Source organism: Elephas maximus, chromosome 4 (genome assembly GCF_024166365.1).
Source record: "Elephas maximus indicus isolate mEleMax1 chromosome 4, mEleMax1 primary haplotype, whole genome shotgun sequence".
Classification (NCBI taxonomy): Eukaryota; Metazoa; Chordata; class Mammalia; order Proboscidea; family Elephantidae; genus Elephas; species Elephas maximus.
In genome coordinates this window covers 332,083-347,084 of record NC_064822.1, presented here as the reverse complement: position 1 = coordinate 347,084, position 15,002 = coordinate 332,083, and positions in this window count along the sequence as shown.

The following is a 15,002-nucleotide window of genomic DNA, read 5'->3' as shown; positions in this document are numbered from 1 at the left end:
GATGTTAGGGGTTACGGGTTGTTTGTTGTTAGGGGGTTAGTGTTGTTTGTTGTTAGGGTGTTAGGGTTGTTTGTTGTTAGTGGGTTAGGGTTGTTTGTTGTTAGTGGGTTAGTGTTTTTGGTTTTTAGGGGTTAGGGTTGTTTGTTGTTTGGGGGTTAGTGTTTGTAGTTAGGGGGTTAGGGTTGTTTGTTGTTAGGGTGTTAGTGTTCTTTGATGTTAGGGGTTTAGGGTTGTTTGTTGTTAGGGGGGTAGTGTTGTTTGTTGTTAGGGGGTTAGGGTTGTTTGTTGTTAGGGTGTTAGTGTTGTTTGTTGTTAGGGGGTTAGGGTTGTTTGTTGTTAGGGTGTTAGTGTTTTGTGTTGTTAGGGGGTTAGTGTTGTTTGATGTTAGGGGTTTAGGGTTGTTTGTTGTTAGGGGTTTAGGGTTGTTTGTTGTTAGGGTGTTAGGGTTGTTTTTTGTTAGTGGTTTAGGGTAGTTTGTTGTTAGTGGGTTAGTGTTTTTGGTTTTTAGGGGTTAGGGTTTTTTGTTGTTTGGGGGTTAGTGTTTGTTGTTAGGGGGTTAGGGTTGTTTGTTGTTAGGGTGTTAGTGTTCTTTGATGTTAGGGTTTTAGTGTTGTTTGTTGTTAGGGGGTTAGTGTTGTTCGTTGTTAGGGGGTTGGGGTTGTTTCTTGTTACGGGGTTAGTGTTGTTTGTTGTTAAGGGGTTAGGGTAGTTTCTTGTTCGGGGTTTAGTGTTGTTTTTTGTTAGGGGATTAGTGTTTGTTGTTAGGGGTTTAGGGTTGTTTGTTGTTAGGGTGTTAGTGTTGTTTGTTGTTAGGGAGATAGGGTTGTTTGTTGTTAGGGTGTTAGTGTTGTTTGTTGTTAGTGGGTTAGGGTTTTTTGTTGTTTGGTTAGGGTTGTTTTTTGTTAGGGGGTTAGTGTTGTTTGTTGTTAGGGGTTTAGGGTTGTTTCTTGTTGGGGTTTAGTGGTTTTTGTTGTTCGGGTGTTAGTGTTTATTGTGGTTAGGGGGTTAGTGTTGTTTTGTTGTTCGGGGGGTTAGGATTGTTTGTTGTTAAGGGGTTAGGGTTGTTTGTTGTTTGGGGGTTAGGGTTGTTTGTTGTTTGGGGGTTAGGGTTGTTTGTTGTTATGGGTTAGTGTTGTTTGTTGTTACGGGGTTAGGGTAGTTTCTTGTTAGGGGTTCAGTGTTGTTTGTTGTTAGGGGGTTAGTGTTTGTTGTTAGGGGTTTAGGGTTGTTTCTTGTTGGGGTTTAGTTGTTTTTGTTGTTAGGGTGTTAGTGTTGTTTGTTGTTAGGGTGTTAGTGTTTTGTGTCGTTAGGGGGTTAGTGTTGTTTGATGTTAGGGGTTACGGGTTGTTTGTTGTTAGGGGGTTAGTGTTGTTCGTTGTTAGGGGGTTGGGGTTGTTTCTTGTTACGGGGTTAGTGTTGTTTGTTGTTAAGGGGTTAGGGTAGTTTCTTGTTCGGGGTTTAGTGTTGTTTTTTGTTAGGGGATTAGTGTTTGTTGTTAGCGGTTTAGGGTTGTTTGTTGTTAGGGTGTTAGTGTTGTTTGTTGTTAGGGAGTTAGGGTTGTTTGTTGTTAGGGTGTTAGTGTTGTTTGTTGTTAGTGGGTTAGGGTTTTTTGTTGTTTGGTTAGGGTTGTTTTTTGTTAGGGGGTTAGTGTTGTTTGTTGTTAGGGGTTTCGGGTTGTTTCTTGTTGGGGTTTAGTGGTTTTTTTGTTAGGGTGTTAGTGTTGTTTGTTGTTAGGGTGTTAGTGTTTTGTGTTGTTAGGGGGTTAGTGTTGTTTGATGTTAGGGGTTTAGGTTTGTTTGTTGTTAGGGGGTTAGTGTTGTTTGTTGTTAGGGTGTTAGGGTTGTTTGTTGTTAGAGGTTTAGGGTTGTTTGTTGTTAGTGGGTTAGTGTTTTTGGTTTTTAGGGGTTAGGGTTGTTTGTTGTTTGGGGGTTAGTGTTTGTTGTTAGGGGGTTAGGGTTGTTTGTTGTTAGGGTGTTAGTGTTCTTTGATGTTAGGGGTTTAGGGTTGTTTGTTGTTAGGGGGTTAGTGTTGTTCGTTGTTACGGGGTTAGGGTTGTTTCTTGTTACGGGGTTAGTGTTGTTTGTTGTTACGGGGTTAGGGTGGTTTCTTGTTCGGGGTTTAGTGTTGTTTTTTGTTAGGGGGTTAGTGTTTGTTGTTAGGGGTTTAGGGTTGTTTCTTGTTGGGGTTTAGGGGTTTTTGTTGTTAGGGTGTTAGTGTTGTTTGTTGTTAGGGTGTTAGTGTTTTGTGTTGTTAGGGGGTTAGTGTTGTTTGATGTTAGGGGTTTAGGGTTGTTTGTTGTTAGGGGGTTAGTGTTGTTTGTTGTTAGGGGGATAGGGTTGTTTGTTGTTAGGGTGTTAGCATTGTTTGTTGTTAGGGAGTTAGGGTTGTTTGTTGTTAGGGTTGTTGTGTTGTTTGTTGTTGGTAGGTTAGGGTTTTTTGTTGTTTGGTTAGGGTTGTTTTTTGTTAGGGGGTTAGTGTTGTTTGTTGTTAGGGGTTTAGGGCTGTTTCTTGTTGGGGTTTAGTGGTTTTTATTGTTAGGGTGTTAGTGTTTATTGTGGTTAGGGGGTTAGTGTTGTTGGTTGTTCGGGGGGTTAGGATTGTTTGTTGTTAGGGGGTTAGGGTTGTTTGTTTTTAGGGTGTTAGTGTTCTTTGATGTTAGGGGTTTAGTGTTGTTTGTTATTAGGGGCTTAGTGTTGTTTGTTGTTAGGGGGTTAGGTTTGTTTGTTGTTAGGGTGTTAGTGTTGTTTGTTGTTAGGGGGTTAGTGTTGTTTGTTGTTAGGGTGTTAGGGTTGTTTTTTGTTAGTGGTTTAGGGTAGTTTGTTGTTAGTGGGTTAGTGTTTTTGGTTTTTAGGGGTTAGGGTTTTTTGTTGTTTGGGGGTTAGTGTTTGTTTTTAGGGGGTTAGGGTTGTTTGTTGTTAGGGTGTTAGTGTTCTTTGATGTTAGGGGTTTAGGGTTGTTTGTTGTTAGGGGGTTAGTGTTGTTCGTTGTTAGGGGGTTGGGGTTGTTTCTTGTTACGGGGTTAGTGTTGTTTGTTGTTAAGGGGTTAGGGTAGTTTCTTGTTCGGGGTTTAGTGTTGTTTTTTGTTAGGGGATTAGTGTTTGTTGTTAGGGGTTTAGGGTTGTTTGTTGTTAGGGTGTTAGTGTTGTTTGTTGTTAGGGAGTTAGGGTTGTTTGTTGTTAGGGTGTTAGTGTTGTTTGTTGTTAGTGGGTTAGGGTTTTTTGTTGTTTGGTTAGGGTTGTTTTTTGTTAGGGGGTTAGTGTTGTTTGTTGTTAGGGGTTTAGGGTTGTTTCTTGTTGGGGTTTAGTGGTTTTTGTTGTTAGGGTGTTAGTGTTTATTGTGGTTAGGGGGTTAGTGTTGTTTGGTTGTTCGGGGGGTTAGGATTGTTTGTTGTTAAGGGGTTAGGGTTTTTTGTTGTTTGGGGGTAGGGTTGTTTGTTGTTTGGGGGTTAGGGTTGTTTGTTGTTATGGGTTAGTGTTGTTTGTTGTTACGGAGTTAGGGTAGTTTCTTGTTAGGGGTTCAGTGTTGTTTGTTGTTAGGGGGTTAGTGTTTGTTGTTAGGGGTTTCGGGTTGTTTCTTGTTGGGGTTTAGCTGTTTTTGTTGTTAGGGTGTTAGTGTTGTTTGTTGTTAGGGTGTTAGTGTTTTGTGTCGTTAGGGGGTTAGTGTTGTTTGATGTTAGGGGTTACGGGTTGTTTGTTGTTAGGGGGTTAGTGTTGTTTGTTGTTAGGGTGTTAGGGTTGTTTGTTGTTAGTGGGTTAGGGTTGTTTGTTGTTAGTGGGTTAGTGTTTTTGGTTTTTAGGGGTTAGGGTTGTTTGTTGTTTGGGGGTTAGTGTTTGTAGTTAGGGGGTTAGGGTTGTTTGTTGTTAGGGTGTTAGTGTTCTTTGATGTTAGGGGTTTAGGGTTGTTTGTTGTTAGGGGGTTAGTGTTGTTTGTTGTTAGGGGGTTAGGGTTGTTTGTTGTTAGGGTGTTAGTGTTGTTTGTTGTTAGGGGGTTAGGGTTGTTTGTTGTTAGGGTGTTAGTGTTTTGTGTTGTTAGGGGGTTAGTGTTGTTTGATGTTAGGGGTTTAGGGTTGTTTGTTGTTAGGGGTTTAGGGTTGTTTGTTGTTAGGGTGTTAGGGTTGTTTTTTGTTAGTGGTTTAGGGTAGTTTGTTGTTAGTGGGTTAGTGTTTTTGGTTTTTAGGGGTTAGGGTTTTTTGTTGTTTGGGGGTTAGTGTTTGTTGTTAGGGGGTTAGGGTTGTTTGTTGTTAGGGTGTTAGTGTTCTTTGATGTTAGGGTTTTAGTGTTGTTTGTTGTTAGGGGGTTAGTGTTGTTCGTTGTTGGGGGTTGGGGTTGTTTCTTGTTACGGGGTTAGTGTTGTTTGTTGTTAAGGGGTTAGGGTAGTTTCTTGTTCGGGGTTTAGTGTTGTTTTTTGTTAGGGGATTAGTGTTTGTTGTTAGGGGTTTAGGGTTGTTTGTTGTTAGGGTGTTAGTGTTGTTTGTTGTTAGGGAGATAGGGTTGTTTGTTGTTAGGGTGTTAGTGTTGTTTGTTGTTAGTGGGTTAGGGTTTTTTGTTGTTTGGTTAGGGTTGTTTTTTGTTAGGGGGTTAGTGTTGTTTGTTGTTAGGGGTTTAGGGTTGTTTCTTGTTGGGGTTTAGTGGTTTTTGTTGTTCGGGTGTTAGTGTTTATTGTGGTTAGGGGGTTAGTGTTGTTTTGTTGTTCGGGGGGTTAGGATTGTTTGTTGTTAAGGGGTTAGGGTTGTTTGTTGTTTGGGGGTTAGGTTTGTTTGTTGTTAGGGTGTTAGTGTTGTTTGTTGTTAGTGGGTTAGGGTTTTTTGTTGTTTGGTTAGGGTTGTTTGTTGTTAGGGTGTTAGTGTTTTGTGTTGTTAGGGGGTTAGTGTTGTTTGATTTTAGGGGTTTAGGGTTGTTTGTTGTTAGGGGGTTAGTGTTGTTTGTTGTTAGGGTGTTAGGGTTGTTTGTTGTTAGTGGGTTAGGGTAGTTTGTTGTTAGTGGGTTAGTGTTTTTGGTTTTTAGGGGTTAGGGTTGTTTGTTGTTTGGGGGTTAGTGTTTGTTGTTAGGGGGTTAGGGTTGTTTGTTGTTAGGGTGTTAGTGTTCTTTGATGTTAGGGGTTTAGGGTTGTTTGTTGTTAGGGGGTTAGTGTTGTTTGTTGTTAGGGGGTTAGGGTTGTTTCTTGTTACGGGGTTAGTGTTGTTTGTTGTTACGGGGTTAGGTAGTTTCTTGTTCGGGGTTTAGTGTTGTTTTTTGTTAGGGGGTTAGTGTTTGTTGTTAGGGGTTTAGGGTTGTTTGATGTTCGGGGTTTAGGGTTGTTTGTTGTTAGGGGGTTAGTGTTGTTTGTTGTTAGGGGGTTAGTGTTGTTTGTTCTTAGGGGTTTAGCGTTGTTTCTTGTTGGGGTTTAGTGGTTTTTCTTGTTAGGGTGTTAGTGTTTATTGTGGTTAGGGGGTTAGTGTTGTTGGTTGTTCGGGGGTTAGGATTGTTTGTTGTTAGGGGGTTAGGGTTGTTTGTTGTTTGGGGGTTAGGGCTGTTTGTTCTTACGGGGTTAGTGTTGCTTGTTGTTAGGGGTTTAGGGTTGTTTCTTGTTGGGGTTTAGTGGTTTCTGTTGTTAGGGTGTTAGTGTTGTTTTTGTTAGGGTGTTAGAGTTTTGTGTTGTTAGGGGGTTAGTGTTGTTTGATGTTAGGGGGAAAGGGTTGTTTGTTGTTAGGGGGTTAGTGTTGTTTGTTGTTAGGATGTTAGGGTTGTTTGTTGTTAGTGGGTTAGAGTTTTTTGTTGTTTGGTTAGGGTTGTTTGTTGTTAGGGGGTTAGTGTTGTTTGTTGTTAGGGGTTTAGGGTTGTTTGTTGTTAGGGTGTTAGTGTTGTTTGTTGTTAGGGAGTTAGGGTTGTTTGTTGTTAGGGTGTTAGTGTTGTTTGTTGTTAGTGGGTTAGGGTTTTTTGTTGTTTGGTTAGGGTTGTTTTTTGTTAGGGGTTTAGTGTTGTTTGTTGTTAGGGGTTTAGGGTTGTTTCTTGTTGGGGTTTAGTGGTTTTTGTTGTTAGGGTGTTAGTGTTTATTGTGGTTAGGGGGTTAGTGTTGATTGGTTGTTCGGGGGGTTAGGATTGTTTGTTGTTAAGGGGTTAGGGTTGTTTGTTGTTTGGGGGTTAGGGTTGTTTGTTGTTTGGGGGTTAGGGTTGTTTGTTGTTATGGGTTAGTGTTGTTTGTTGTTACGGGGTTAGGGTAGTTTCTTGTTAGGGGTTCAGTGTTGTTTGTTGTTAGGGGGTTAGTGTTTGTTGTTAGGGGTTTAGGGTTGTTTCTTGTTGGGGTTTAGTTGTTTTTGTTGTTAGGGTGTTAGTGTTGTTTGTTGTTAGGGTGTAAGTGTTTTGTGTCGTTAGGGGGTTAGTGTTGTTTGATGTTAGGGGTTACGGGTTGTTTGTTGTTAGGGGGTTAGTGTTGTTTGTTGTTAGGGGGTTAGTGTTGTTTGTTGTTAGGGGTTTAGGGTTGTTTCTTGTTGGGGTTTAGTGGTTTTTGTTGTTAGAGTGTTAGTGTTTATTGTGGTTAGGGGGTTAGTGTTGTTGGTTGTTCGGGGGGTTAGGATTGTTTGTTGTTAAGGGGTTAGGGTTGTTTGTTGTTACGGGTTAGTGTTGGTTGTTGTTATGGGGTTAGGGTAGTTTCTTGTTAGGTGTTCAGTGTTGTTTGTTGTTAGGGGGTTAGTGTTTGTTGTTAGGGGTTTAGGGTTGTTTCCGGTTGGGGTGTTAGTGTTGTTTGTTGTTAGGGTGTTAGTTTTTTGTGTCGTTAGGGGGTTAGTGTTGTTTGATGTTAGGGGTTAAGGGTTGTTTGTTGTTAGGGGGTTAGTGTTGTTTGTTGTTAGGGTGTTAGGGTTGTTTTTTGTTAGTGGGTTAGGGTTGTTTGTTGTTAGTGGGTTAGTTTTTTTTGATTTTTAGGGGTTAGGGTTGTTTGTTGTTTGGGGGTTAGTGTTTGTTGTTAGGGGGTTAGGGTTGTTTGTTGTTAGGGTGTTAATGTTCTTTGATGTTAGGGGTTTAGGATTGTTTGTTGTTAGGGGGTTAGTGTTGTTTGTTGTTAGGGGGTTAGGTTTGTTTGTTGTTAGGGTGTTAGTGTTGTTTGTTGTTAGGGGGTTAGGGTTGTTTGTTGTTAGGGTGTTAGTGTTGTTTGTTGTTAGTGGGTTAGGGTTTTTTGTTGTTTGGTTAGGGTTGTTTGTTGTTAGGGGGTTAGTGTTGTTTGTTCTTAGGGTTTTAGCGTTGTTTCTTGTTGGGGTTTAGTGGTTTTTCTTGTTAGGGTGTTAGTGTTTATTGTGGTTAGGGGGTTAGTGTTGTTGGTTGTTCGGGGGTTAGGATTGTTTGTTGTTAGGGGGTTAGGGTTGTTTGTTGTTTGGGGGTTAGGGCTGTTTGTTGTTACGGGGTTAGTGTTGTTTGTTGTTACGGGGTTAGGGTGGTTTCTTGTTCGGGGTTTAGTGTTGTTTTTTATTAGGGGGTTAGTGTTTGTTGTTAGGGGTTTCGGGTTGTTTCTTGTTGGGTTTTAGTGGTTTTTGTTGTTAGGGTGTTAGTGTTGTTTGTTGTTAGGGTGTTAGTGTTTTGTGTTGTTAGGGGGTTAGTGTTGTTTGATGTTAGGGGTTTAGGTTTGTTTGTTGTTAGGGGGTTAGTGTTGTTTGTTGTTAGGGTGTTAGGGTTGTTTGTTGTTAGAGGTTTAGGGTTGTTTGTTGTTAGTGGGTTAGTGTTTTTGGTTTTTAGGGGTTAGGGTTGTTTGTTGTTTGGGGGTTAGTGTTTGTTGTTAGGGGGTTAGGGTTGTTTGTTGTTAGGGTGTTAGTATTCTTTGATGTTACGGGTTTAGGGTTGTTTGTTGTTAGGGGGTTAGTGTTGTTCGCTGTTAGGGGGTTAGGGTTGTTTCTTGTTGCGGGGTTAGTGTTGTTTGTTGTTACGGGGTTAGGGTGGTTTCTTGTTCGGGGTTTAGTGTTGGTTTTTGTTAGGGGGTTAGTGTTTGTTGTTAGGGGTTTAGGGTTGTTTCTTGTTGGGGTTTAGGGGTTTTTGTTGTTAGGGTGTTAGTGTTGTTTGTTGTTAGGGTGTTAGTGTTTTGTGTTGTTAGGGGGTTAGTGTTGTTTGATGTTAGGGGTTTAGGGTTGTTTGTTGTTAGGGGGTTAGTGTTGTTTGTTGTTAGGGGGTTAGGGTTGTTTGTTGTTAGGGTGTTAGCATTGTTTGTTGTTAGGGAGTTAGGGTTGTTTGTTGTTAGGGTTGTTGTGTTGTTTGTTGTTGGTAGGTTAGGGTTTTTTGTTGTTTGGTTAGGGTTGTTTTTTGTTAGGGGGTTAGTGTTGTTTGTTGTTAGGGGTTTAGGGTTGTTTCTTATTGGGGTTTAGTGGTTTTTGTTGTTAGAGTGTTAGTGTTTATTGTGGTTAGGGGGTTAGTGTTGTTGGTTGTTCGGGGGGTTAGGATTGTTTGTTGTTAAGGGGTTAGGGTTGTTTGTTGTTTGGGGGTTAGGGTTGTTTGTTGTTACGGGTTAGTGTTGTTTGTTGTTATGGGGTTAGGGTAGTTTCTTGTTAGGTGTTCAGTGTTGTTTGTTGTTAGGGGGTTAGTGTTTGTTGTTAGGGGTTTAGGGTTGTTTCCGGTTGGGGTGTTAGTGTTGTTTGTTGTTAGGGTGTTAGTTTTTTGTGTCGTTAGGGGGTTAGTGTTGTTTGATGTTAGGGGTTAAGGGTTGTTTGTTGTTAGGGGGTTAGTGTTGTTTGTTGTTAGGGTGTTAGGGTTGTTTTTTGTTAGTGGGTTAGGGTTGTTTGTTGTTAGTGGGTTAGTTTTTTTGATTTTTAGGGGTTAGGGTTGTTTGTTGTTTGGGGGTTAGTGTTTGCTTTTAGGGGGTTAGGGTTGTTTGTTGTTAGGGTGTTAATGTTCTTTGATGTTAGGGGTTTAGCATTGTTTGTTGTTAGGGGGTTAGTGTTGTTTGTTGTTAGGGGGTTAGGTTTGTTTGTTGTTAGGGTGTTAGTGTTGTTTGTTGTTAGGGGGTTAGGGTTGTTTGTTGTTAGGGTGTTAGTGTTGTTTGTTGTTAGTGGGTTAGGGTTTTTTGTTGTTTGGTTAGGGTTGTTTGTTGTTAGGGGGTTAGTGTTGTTTGTTCTTAGGGGTTTAGCATTGTTTCTTGTTGGGGTTTAGTGGTTTTTCTTGTTAGGGTGTTAGTGTTTATTGTGGTTAGGGGGTTAGTGTTGTTGGTTGTTCGGGGGTTAGGATTGTTTGTTGTTAGGGGGTTAGGTTTGTTTGTTGTTTGGGGGTTAGGGCTGTTTGTTGTTACGGGGTTAGTGTTGTTTGTTGTTACGGGGTTAGGGTAGTTTCTTGTTAGGGGTTTAGTGTTGTTTGTTGTTAGGGGGTTAGTGTTTGTTGTTAGGGGTTTCGGGTTGTTTCTTGTTGGGGTTTAGTGGTTTTTTTGTTAGGGTGTTAGTGTTGTTTGTTGTTAGGGTGTTAGTGTTTTGTGTTGTTAGGGGGTTAGTGTTGTTTGATGTTAGGGGTTTAGGTTTGTTTGTTGTTAGGGGGTTAGTGTTGTTTGTTGTTAGGGTGTTAGGGTTGTTTGTTGTTAGAGGTTTAGGGTTGTTTGTTGTTAGTGGGTTAGTGTTTTTGGTTTTTAGGGGTTAGGGTTGTTTGTTGTTTGGGGGTTAGTGTTTGTTGTTAGGCGGTAAGGGTTGTTTGTTGTTAGGGTGTTAGTGTTCTTTGATGTTAGGGGTTTAGGGTTGTTTGTTGTTAGGGGGTTAGTGTTGTTCGTTGTTAGGGGGTTAGGGTTGTTTCTTGTTACGGGGTTAGTGTTGTTTGTTGTTACGGGGTTAGGGTGGTTTCTTGTTCGGGGTTTAGTGTTGTTTTTTGTTAGGGGGTTAGTGTTTGTTGTTAGGGGTTTAGGGTTGTTTCTTGTTGGGGTTGAGGGGTTTTTGTTGTTAGGGTGTTAGTGTTGTTTGTTGTTAGGGTGTTAGTGTTTTGTGTTGTTAGGGGGTTAGTGTTGTTTGATGTTAGGGGTTTAGGGTTGTTTGTTGTTAGGGGGTTAGTGTTGTTTGTTGTTAGGGGGTTAGGGTTGTTTGTTGTTAGGGTGTTAGCATTGTTTGTTGTTAGGGAGTTAGGGTTGTTTGTTGTTAGGGTTGTTGTGTTGTTTGTTGTTGGTAGGTTAGGGTTTTTTGTTGTTTGGTTAGGGTTGTTTTTTGTTAGGGGGTTAGTGTTGTTTGTTGTTAGGGGTTTAGGGCTGTTTCTTGTTGGGGTTTAGTGGTTTTTATTGTTAGGGTGTTAGTGTTTATTGTGGTTAGGGGGTTAGTGTTGTTGGTTGTTCGGGGGGTTAGGATTGTTTGTTGTTAGGGGGTTAGGGTTGTTTGTTTTTAGGGTGTTAGTGTTCTTTGATGTTAGGGGTTTAGTGTTCTTTGATGTTAGGGGTTTAGTGTTGTTTGTTATTAGGGGCTTAGTGTTGTTTGTTGTTAGGGGGTTAGGGTTGTTTGTTGTTAGGGTGTTAGGGTTGTTTGTTGTTTGGGGGTTAGGGTTGTTTGTTGTTATGGGTTAGTGTTGTTTGTTGTTACGGGGTTAGGGTAGTTTCTTGTTAGGGGTTCAGTGTTGTTTGTTGTTAGGGGGTTAGTGTTTGTTGTTAGGGGTTTCGGGTTGTTTCTTTTTGGGGTTTAGTTGTTTTTGTTGTTAGGGTATTAGTGTTCTTTGTTGTTAGGGTGTTAGTGTTTTGTGTCGTTAGGGGGTTAGTGTTGTTTGATGTTAGGGGTTACGGGTTGTTTGTTGTTAGGGGTTTAGTGTTGTTTGTTGTTAGGGGGTTAGTGTTGTTTGTTGTTAGGTGTTTAGGGTTGTTTCTTGTTGGGGTTTAGTGGTTTTTGTTGTTAGAGTGTTAGTGTTTATTGTGGTTAGGGGGTTAGTGTTGTTGGTTGTTCGGGGGGTTAGGATTGTTTGTTGTTAAGGGGTTAGGGTTGTTTGTTGTTTGCGGGTTAGGGTTGTTTGTTGTTACGGGTTAGTGTTGTTTGTTGTTATGGGGTTAGGGTAGTTTCTTGTTAGGTGTTCAGTGTTGTTTGTTGTTAGGGGGTTAGTGTTTGTTGTTAGGGGTTTAGGGTTGTTTGTTGTTAGGGTGTTAGTGTTGTTTGTTGTTAGGGTGTTAGTGTTTTGTGTCGTTAGGGGGTTAGTGTTGTTTGATGTTAGGGGTTAAGGGTTGTTTGTTGTTAGAGGGTTAGTGTTGTTTGTTGTTAGGGTGTTAGGGTTGTTTGTTGTTAGTGGGTTAGGGTTGTTTGTTGTTAGTGGGTTAGTTTTTTTGATTTTTAGGGGTTAGGCTTGTTTGTTGTTTGGGGGTTAGTGTTTGCTGTTAGGGGGTTAGGGTTGTTTGTTGTTAGGGTGTTAATGTTCTTTGATGTTAGGGGTTTAGGATTGTTTGTTGTTAGGGGGTTAGTGTTGTTTGTTGTTAGGGGGTTAGGTTTGTTTGTTGTTAGGGTGTTAGTGTTGTTTGTTGTTAGGGGGTTAGGGTTGTTTGTTGTTAGGGTGTTAGTGTTGTTTGTTGTTAGTGGGTTAGGGTTTTTTCTTGTTTGGTTAGGGTTGTTTGTTGTTAGGGGGTTAGTGTTGTTTGTTCTTAGGGGTTTAGCGTTGTTTCTTGTTGGGGTTTAGTGGTTTTTCTTGTTAGGGTGTTAGTGTTTATTGTGGTTAGGGGGTTAGTGTTGTTGGTTGTTCGGGGGTAAGGATTGTTTGTTGTTAGGGGGTTAGGTTTGTTTGTTGTTTTGGGGTTAGGGCTGTTTGTTGTTACGGGGTTAGTGTTGTTTGTTGTTACGGGGTTAGGGTAGTTTCTTGTTAGGGGTTTAGTGTTGTTTGTTGTTAGGGGGTTAGTGTTTGTTGTTAGGGGTTTCGGGTTGTTTCTTGTTGGGGTTTAGTGGTTTTTGTTGTTAGGGTGTTAGTGTTGTTTGTTGTTGGGGGTTAGGGTTGTTTGTTGTTAGGGTGTTAGTGTTCTTTGATGTTAGGGGTTTAGGGTTGTTTGTTGTTAGGGGGTTAGTGTTGTTCGTTGTTAGGGGGTTAGGGTTGTTTCTTGTTACGGGGTTAGTGTTGTTTGTTGTTACGGGGTTAGGGTGGTTTCTTGTTCGGGGTTTAGTGTTGTTTTTTGTTAGGGGGTTAGTGTTTGTTGTTAGGGGTTTAGGGTTGTTTCTTGTTGGGGTTTAGGGGTTTTTGTTGTTAGGGTGTTAGTGTTGTTTGTTGTTAGGGTGTTAGTGTTTTGTGTTGTTAGGGGGTTAGTGTTGTTTGATGTTAGGGGTTTAGGGTTGTTTGTTGTTAGGGGGTTAGTGTTGTTTGTTGTTAGGGGGTTAGGGTTGTTTGTTGTTAGGGTGTTAGCATTGTTTGTTGTTAGGGAGTTAGGGTTGTTTGTTGTTAGGGTTGTTGTGTTGTTTGTTGTTGGTAAGTTAGGGTTTTTTGTTGTTTGGTTAGGGTTGTTTTTTGTTAGGGGGTTAGTGTTGTTTGTTGTTAGGGGTTTAGGTCTGTTTCTTGTTGGGGTTTAGTGGTTTTTATTGTTAGGGTGTTAGTGTTTATTGTGGTTAGGGGGTTAGTGTTGTTGGTTGTTCGGGGGGTTAGGATTGTTTGTTGTTAGGGGGTTAGGGTTGTTTGTTTTTAGGGTGTTAGTGTTCTTTGATGTTAGGGGTTTAGTGTTGTTTGTTATTAGGGGCTTAGTGTTGTTTGTTGTTAGGGGGTTAGGGTTGTTTGTTGTTAGGGTGTTAGGGTTGTTTGTTGTTTGGGGGTTAGGGTTGTTTGTTGTTATGGGTTAGTGTTGTTTGTTGTTACGGGGTTAGGGTAGTTTCTTGTTAGGGGTTCAGTGTTGTTTGTTGTTAGGGGGTTAGTGTTTGTTGTTAGGGGTTTCGGGTTGTTTCTTGTTGGGGTTTAGTTGTTTTTGTTGTTAGGGTATTACTGTTGTTTGTTCTTAGGGTGTGAGTGTTTTGTGTCGTTAGGGGGTTAGTGTTGTTTGATGTTAGGGGTTACGGGTTGTTTGTTGTTAGGGGTTTAGTGTTGTTTGTTGTTAGGGGGTTAGTGTTGTTTGTTGTTAGGGGTTTAGGGTTGTTTCTTGTTGGGGTTTAGTGGTTTTTGTTGTTAGAGTGTTAGTGTTTATTGTGGTTAGGGGGTTAGTGTTGTTGGTTGTTCGGGGGGTTAGGATTGTTTGTTGTTAAGGGGTTAGGGTTGTTTGTTGTTTGGGGGTTAGGGTTGTTTGTTGTTACGGGTTAGTGTTGTTTGTTGTTATGGGGTTAGGGTAGTTTCTTGTTAGGTGTTCAGTATTGTTTGTTGTTAGGGGGTTAGTGTTTGTTGATAGGGGTTTAGGGTTGTTTCCGGTTGGGGTGTTAGTGTTGTTTGTTGTTAGGGTGTTAGTGTTTTGTGTCGTTAGGGGGTTAGTGTTGTTTGATGTTAGTGGTTAAGGGTTGTTTGTTGTTAGGGGATTATTGTTGTTTGTTGTTTGGGTGTTAGGGTTGTTTGTTGTTAGTGGGTTAGGGTTGTTTGTTGTTAGTGGGTTAGTTTTTTTGATTTTTAGGGGTTAGGGTTGTTTGTTGTTTTGGGGTTAGTGTTTGTTGTTAGGGGGTTAGGGTTGTTTGTTGTTAGGGTGTTAATGTTCTTTGATGTTAGGGGTTTAGGATTGTTTGTTGTTAGGGGGTTAGTGTTGTTTGTTGTTAGGGGGTTAGGTTTGTTTGTTGTTAGGGTGTTAGTGTTGTTTGTTGTTAGGGGGTTAGTGTTGTTTGTTGGTAGGTGTTTCGGGTTGTTTCTTGTTGGGGTTTAGTGGTTTTTGTTGTTAGAGTGTTAGTGTTTATTGTGGTTAGGGGGTTAGTGTTGTTGGTTGTTCGGGGGGTTAGGATTGTTTGTTGTTAAGGGGTTAGGGTTGTTTGTTGTTTGGGGGTTAGGGTTGTTTGTTGTTACGGGTTAGTGTTGTTTGTTGTTATGGGGTTAGGGTAGTTTCTTGTTAGGTGTTCAGTGTTGTTTGTTGTTAGGGGGTTAGTGTTTGTTGTTAGGGGTTTAGGGTTGTTTCTTGTTGGGGTTTAGGGGTTTTTGTTGTTAGGGTGTTAGTGTTGTTTGTTGTTAGGGTGTTAGTGTTTTGTGTTGTTAGGGGGTTAGTGTTGTTTGATGTTAGGGGTTTAGGGTTGTTTGTTGTTAGGGGGTTAGTGTTGTTTGTTGTTAGGGGGTTAGGGTTGTTTGTTGTTAGGGTGTTAGCATTGTTTGTTGTTAGGGAGTTAGGGTTGTTTGTTGTTAGGGTTGTTGTGTTGTTTGTTGTTGGTAGGTTAGGGTTTTTTGTTGTTTGGTTAGGGTTGTTTTTTGTTAGGGGGTTAGTGTTGTTTGTTGTTAGGGGTTTAGGGCTGTTTCTTGTTGGGGTTTAGTGGTTCTTATTGTTAGGGTGTTAGTGTTTATTGTGGTTAGGGGGTTAGTGTTGTTGGTTGTTCGGGGGGTTAGGATTGTTTGTTGTTAGGGGGTTAGGGTTGTTTGTTTTTAGGGTGTTAGTGTTCTTTGATGTTAGGGGTTTAGTGTTGTTTGTTATTAGGGGCTTAGTGTTGTTTGTTGTTAGGGGGTTAGGGTTGTTTGTTGTTAGGGTGTTAGGGTTGTTTGTTGTTTGGGGGTTAGGGTTGTTTGTTGTTTGGGGGTTAGGGTTGTTTGTTGTTATGGGTTAGTGTTGTTTGTTGTTACGGGGTTAGGGTAGTTTCTTGTTAGGGGTTCAGTGTTTTTTGTTGTTAGGGGGTTAGTGTTTGTTGTTAGGGGTTTAGGGTTGTTTCTTGTTGGGGTTTAGTTGTTTTTGTTGTTAGGGTGTTAGTGTTGTTTGTTGTTAGGGTGTTAGTGTTTTGTGTCGTTAGGGGGTTAGTGTTGTTTGATGTTAGGGGTTACGGGTTGTTTGTTGTTAGGGGGTTAGTGTTGTTTGTTGTTAGGGGTTTAGGGTTGTTTCTTGTTGGGGTTTAGTGGTTTTTGTTGTTAGAGTGTTAGTGTTTATTGTGGTTAGGGGGTTAGTGTTGTTGGTTGTCCGTGGGGCTAGGATTGTTTGTTGTTAAGGGGTTAGGGTTGTTTGTTGTTTGGGGGTTAGGGTTGTTTGTTGTTACG